Source organism: Nymphaea colorata, chromosome 14, assembly GCF_008831285.2.
Source record: "Nymphaea colorata isolate Beijing-Zhang1983 chromosome 14, ASM883128v2, whole genome shotgun sequence".
NCBI classification, from domain to species: domain Eukaryota; kingdom Viridiplantae; phylum Streptophyta; class Magnoliopsida; order Nymphaeales; family Nymphaeaceae; genus Nymphaea; species Nymphaea colorata.
Window position 1 is genome coordinate 5,234,491 of NC_045151.1, and position 6,452 is coordinate 5,240,942.

A 6,452-nucleotide genomic window follows, 5' to 3' on the forward strand; every position below is an offset into this window, starting at 1 on the left:
TGCGATGTGAAGGTTAAGTAGGTATATGTTGCATCCATGCAATGCAAAGGCATTCAAGTAAATATGCATATCTACCTTTTCTGAAACAAAGGTCATTTTTTAAACTTTACATATACCTAGTACGGACTATTCTATAAGGACATTCAATTAAATATAGACATATACATTTTCATTCACTAAGGTCAATATTAAAACTTTACATATACATATTAGGGTCCACCACCAGGGGGTGACCCACATAACTCTGTCTGTCTTTTCTTTTCCTCACTCGCTGCCTCTCCCTTCCTCTCCTCCCTCTTCTTCCATCCTTGTCCCGTCACCACCCTTTCATGCTTCTTCCCATCTTTAGTTCGTTCTTATATTTTCTTCTCCTTTTTTTCCCCCTTGTCGTCATTCTTTATTTAATCACCACGCACCACCACCCGTTACTCGCCTGAGCAGTTGCTGCCCTACTTGCACAACCCTTGGCCTGTTGTAGCTAATGGGCACCCTGCATCTCACTTTGTTGTCTCCAGTCACCGAAGAAAGAAACATCTGCGTTGGATCTTGCATCAATCGGAACTACCATGAATTGTTAATATATTGTTTATTGGCAAATATGAGGTGAGTTTGAAGAGCACCGTCTCTAGCACCAACTACTCTTAACTATCACAGCCATCTCTAAACCCACCTTTGGATCATCCGTCAAGCACTACCCTTCCACCAGCCTCTTTGCTGCTTACCTAAAGCCGGGCGTCCTCGTGAGGCGTAGGATAATCAAAATCCAATCTAGGTCTTGCCTATCCGCTGCCTGCATTCGTGCTTGATTACCGTCACTCCCACCCACTTCACCACCGACCATTATAATCTCCATGGAGCCAATCAGTTGCTTCCTCTGTTTAGTCTATTGTAGCCATTGGACACTAACTCCTCACCACGACTGTCGTTCACTCACCCTTGCCGGCCTCTTGTCACCCTGCATTGAGGGCGTTGGGGAAGCAAATCACTAACACGGGGCATCAGGGAAGCAAGTCACTAACGCGGCAAACACCGGACAATTTGTTTTAATTTTTTTGAGAGAGAATGGAGCAGCGTAACGGCTACTATTAATGACTGGTGTACGGTGAGAGTTTTCCACACACACACACACACACATATATATATATATACTTCAGCACATGACACTAGCAAAGTCTATATGTGTTATCGATGGCACCCTTAGAAAGTCTATATGCAGATGACACCCTTAGAAAGTCTATATGTGTTGCCGATGGCACACTTTGAAACACTTGGCACCTTGCTAAGGGCTTCTGAGATATTAAATAGGGCTGCACACGAGCCGAGCCGGCTCGAGCTCGGCTCGACTCATGTTTAGACATTGAACCGAGTACCCAATGAGTATAAAATTGATGGTCCGGTCCGACCCCGATAACTAAGCGAACCGGGTTTAGGCCACTGGCAGTGACTTTGGACCAGCCCAACTTTGTCGAGCCTTGGGCTAGCCTATCCGGGCCCAATGCCCATCCTTAATTGCATCATATCTTCCCACTTTTGTTAGCAGGTTTGAACTTTCTTCTTCCTTAGTACTTGAATCTCTGGACTCTTTCATGTTTTTGCATATGAGCTTTTATTCAAGATTTTTTTTTCCATATCTCGCTTCAGACCCCTTCCTGAGTTAGGCAAGAGGCTAACCCCTTTTTCTTTCAAGTCTTACCCAAACTTGAAGCTCAAGCCACTGCCTAACACGTTTAATAAGCATTTCTGAAGGGGAGGCTTTAATGTTGATAGCGTCGAGGCATAATAAGGAGGCATCCATTACTTGAGCATTTCCGTTGCATAATTAAGCATCATATCAAATTGGTGACAAATTTAATATCAAATTCGTGACAGAATAAATACCCAAAATAATGATCTCAACCAAGTTTAATGTCCCCCAAGGAGGTTCCTTGAGGTGGTCATGTATCATTTAGGCAATAAAAAGACATCTAAAATAATTGATCAGCCGCTTGTCTATTCGTCTCACAGGCCACATATTGTCATTTTGGCTTTCCTAAAGCTGAGAGAATGTAAATTGGAAGAATGAAAACCGATAAGATAGGATTTGGGCCAACAACCGTGATCCCAGCATCTTCCGGACAGTCTGCGTGAGCCCAGTATCTTGCGGCATTACGAATGAGTCTTCAATGTGCATGGCAAAAGAGAGAATTATACATTAACACAATTTAGTCGGCCCTTGGTACACTAAGCGACTTGATCTCAAACCTTGTTCTAACTGTTTAATAAGCTCATTTTCTCATGTCTTAAGTACGGCAACAAGAACGTAGGAACTTCTATTACTTATCGTCTAAAACAAACATCTATTTTGTGGCTTTATTGCAAATTGACACCATGATTATGTCCTGACAAGGACTTTTATAGCACAAATTTGTGTCATGTTGCTGTCTTTAACTTAACAGTTCAGCTGCTGATATAATCTTCTTGAATCTTTATATGTTTATATAACACCCCTTTGAAATTATTTTGACATATTAACCCAATAAAAGATTTTAAAAGTGTTCTTTGTACACTTTTTGTTTCCTTCTCAACCTTTTTCCTGCATTTTCACGTATAATGTTGTTGATATCTTACAAAGGCTTTACCAGAACAAACAGTTGCACAGAAATTGCCTTACAAAGGTTTGTGATATCGTTAAAGCGACAAAATATACAGGGAAAAGTTGTCAAAGACAATCACAAGAGACAAAAAACCAAAGGCCAGAAACCACACATATTTCATGATGAAACTCAAAGTTATTATAACCTCATGGTGACAAATAAGGAAAACATGAAAGACCAGTGGGGCCTTACAAGCCAAAAGAAGTGAAGGATGAATGTGAAAGAGGGACGGTAATGGTCTCCCAAAGAACGATAGTGAAGCCTTTCTTGAAAAGCAACAGGCACAAGGGGTTCAACTTGTCATTGAAGTTTGGTAAAATAACCTAAGAAGAAATTCAATTTGATAAATTAATCTTCCCTGGTTCTTCGACAGTTATTTTTTATTTTTGACTAAAAAAGTGGTTGAAGAAAACATTTGGTGGTTACTCCAGAGTTTACATAAACATCATGAGTGAGAATAGAAGGGAAATCTATCTTAGAAGAGCGAGAGTCACTCAAAATCGAAGATACAGCAAAGAAGTATCTAGCTGTGAAAACCAGTAAGATGCAGATTTGTTTAGCTGCAATCCACAATCAAAAGTCAAAATCAGAGGCATACAAGGAAAATTCTACTACTACATGAACATGGTAAAATAACCGAAGAAGAAATTCAATTTGATAAATTAATCTTCCCTGGTTCTTCGACAGTTATTTTTTATTTTTGACTAAAAAAGTGGTTGAAGAAAACATTTGGTGGTTACTCCAGAGTTTACGTAAACATCATGAGTGAGAATAGAAGGGAAATCTATCCTTTTTTTTTTTTTTGTGGGAAAGAAGAGCGAGATTCACTCAAAATCGAAGATATAGCAAAGAAGTATCTAGCTGTGAAAACCAGTAAGATGCAGATTTGTTTAGCTGCAATCCACAATCAAAAGTCAAAATCAGAGGCATACAAGGAAAATTCTACTACCACATGAACATCTAGAAGTCTATGCACAGAACTAGTACAGTCTATATGATTATGCATGTCTAGTTGGTTATAACCCACTGCAATGGAAGCGAGGGTGCATCATTGTACTATGCCATAGATATAGTTAAATGCTTGTACCTAAGGTGGTGTACAAATGGGGGAGAAAATGGACCGAGACAAACTGTGTCTCGACCATACTCCCCCTTTGAACATGGTGGACGGAGTCTGATGACACCGTGTAAATCTCACCTTTTATAAGGCTATCCCACTATTTTTGTCAAAAAAGGGTATTGATGCCCCATTTTGTCAAGCATGCTGCAATGTAAAGTTGTTGCCGAAAGCACTAGCTGCAGGCTAGCAGCAAGTGGAATCTGAAGCCGAGCGCCTAGCAGGACTAGGCAAAACTAGACAATCCCAGAAAAAAAAAAGGACACGGAAAGGAAACCATCAAACTGTTAAATGTTAAATTGTTCCCAAATTGAAGTATGGCAATCAAGTGACAAGAGTGAAACAGTCAAAAAACAAGATAACAAATTGAACACATCATAACGTGATAATAAACATAATAAAACATCACATTTAACAAAGTTAAACAGAAAGGTTGTGCAACATAACAGAAAGACAGAAGACGAAGAACAGAAGGTAAAAGAACATCATGGATACCTGCCTAACACTAGCAGAGTGATGGTGCTACATGTTAAGCCCCCTGTGTTACAGATTGAGAGAGACGAGAGAGATGTTGAGGAAAGGAGAGAGAGAGAGAGAGAGCCAAAAGGATTGATCATTAACGTAACCTTAATCTCTTTTAAAAAAGATTAGTGCTGGCGACAAACACTTTACAAAAACAGTCCAACAACTGTAAGAAAATGTTTAAAGACATCCTCTCTAACTTTCTAATATTTCAGAATTACTCTTTAACACTCCCCCTCAAGCTGGAGCATATATATCAATCATGCTCAGCTTGTTACAACATCTCAGAAAATCGCTTATGGGAAGAGCGTTGGTGAAGATATCAGCTGCCTGATCTTCTGAGGAGACATGAATAGTGCTAACAATTCCTTTTTGAACTAAGTCTCGAATATAGTGGCAATCCACTTCAATGAGTTTAGTCTTTTCATGAAAGACAGGATTGTTAGCAATATATGTAGCTGCCTTGTTGTCACAATACATTTTCATTGGGAAATTCAATGAGATACCCAACTCCAAAAGTAGTGATCTAACCCACGACATTTCAGCCGCAGTTTGAGCTATAGCCCTATATTCCGACTCAGCACTAGAATAAGCCACTACATTATGCTTCTTGCTCTTCCAGGAAATAAGATTACCTCCCACAAAGACACAAAAATCTGCAGTAGACTTCCTGTCATCTACAGACCCTGCATAATCAGCATCACTATATGCTTCAATGTCAACACATTCTCTCTTTTTGAACCATAACCCCTTTCCCGGGGCTGATTTCAAGTATCTGACAATCATTAGATCAGCATCCCAATGAACCTTCCAGGGTTTTTCCATGAACTGGCTTAGCTTATTCACAGCAAAGCTAATGTCGGGGTGAGTGACAGTCAAATATAACAGTTTCCCTATCAGGGATCTGTAAAATTATAGTCAAACGGCTCTGAATCATCATCATGTATATGAATGCAGGGATTCATGGGAAGTGTGGCAGGATTAGCCCCCAATAGTCTTGTTCCCTACACAAGATCAAGGACATATTTCTTTTGAGACACTACAACTCCTTTATTACTATGAGCCACCCAATACCAAGAAAATAACGGAGTTGTCCAAGGTCTTTAGTAACAAAGTGTTGCTGTAAAAACTCCTTTGTCTGAGTTATTCTTGATCATTTTCCCCGGTAAGAACAATATCATCTACGTAGACAACCAATATCACCATCCCTGATGAGCCTCGCTTGATAAACAATGAATGATCAAGCTGGGATCAGTGAAATCCACACTTAAATAACACCTCAGTGAGCTTCTAGAACCATGCACGAGGACTCTGTTTAAGTCCATAAATAGTCTTCTTTAATTTGCATACCTTGGAACACTCCCCCTGTCGCTCAAAATCAGGTGGTTGCTGCATATAGACGGTTTCAGAAAGGTCTCCATACAGGAAGGCATTTTTCACATCCAGCTGGAAGAGAGGCCACTCTTGTTGGACAGCAAGAGATATAATTAATCAAATAGTGCCCAACCGAGCCACATGCGAAAATGTCTCAAAGAAGTCAATACCATATACCCTTTTGCAACAAGACGTGCCTTGAACATTTCAACCGAACCATCAGAATGATACTTGATGGTGAATACCCATTTTGATCCAACCACATCACACTGTGTCGGGGGATCTACCAAATCCCAAGTCTCTCGAGAAAGAAGAGCATCCATTTCCTCCTGCATTGCTTGGCGCCAACGTGGATCTAACAGAGCGTGATAGTGAGAAGACGGACAACATGACTAGATAGAGTTTGATTAAACTGCACCAAACTTGTACTCAGACAGTCAGTAGATACAAAATTAGAAATAGGATGTAGTGTGCACTATCTCTTGCCCTTGCGAATGGCAATAGGGAGATCTGCTGCAGAATGGTCATCATTTAAGCCTGAGTCAGTCTTATCAGTGAGGCTTACCTCTTGAGATGATGTTGGTGGACGGCTGAGAGATGACCCTAGACGACGAGTGTAAACCAACGGAGGATCAAGGAAACGTTCATGTGACCTAGGTTGAGATGGTGGAAAAGACTCAAGTGACACTGGTGGAATAAGAAGAGGGACAGGTAAATGCATCCCAGACAGAGATGGACTTGACGGGGAATAATAAGGATGAGACTCAAAGAAGGTAACATCCGCACTGATAATGTCTTTTTTTGTT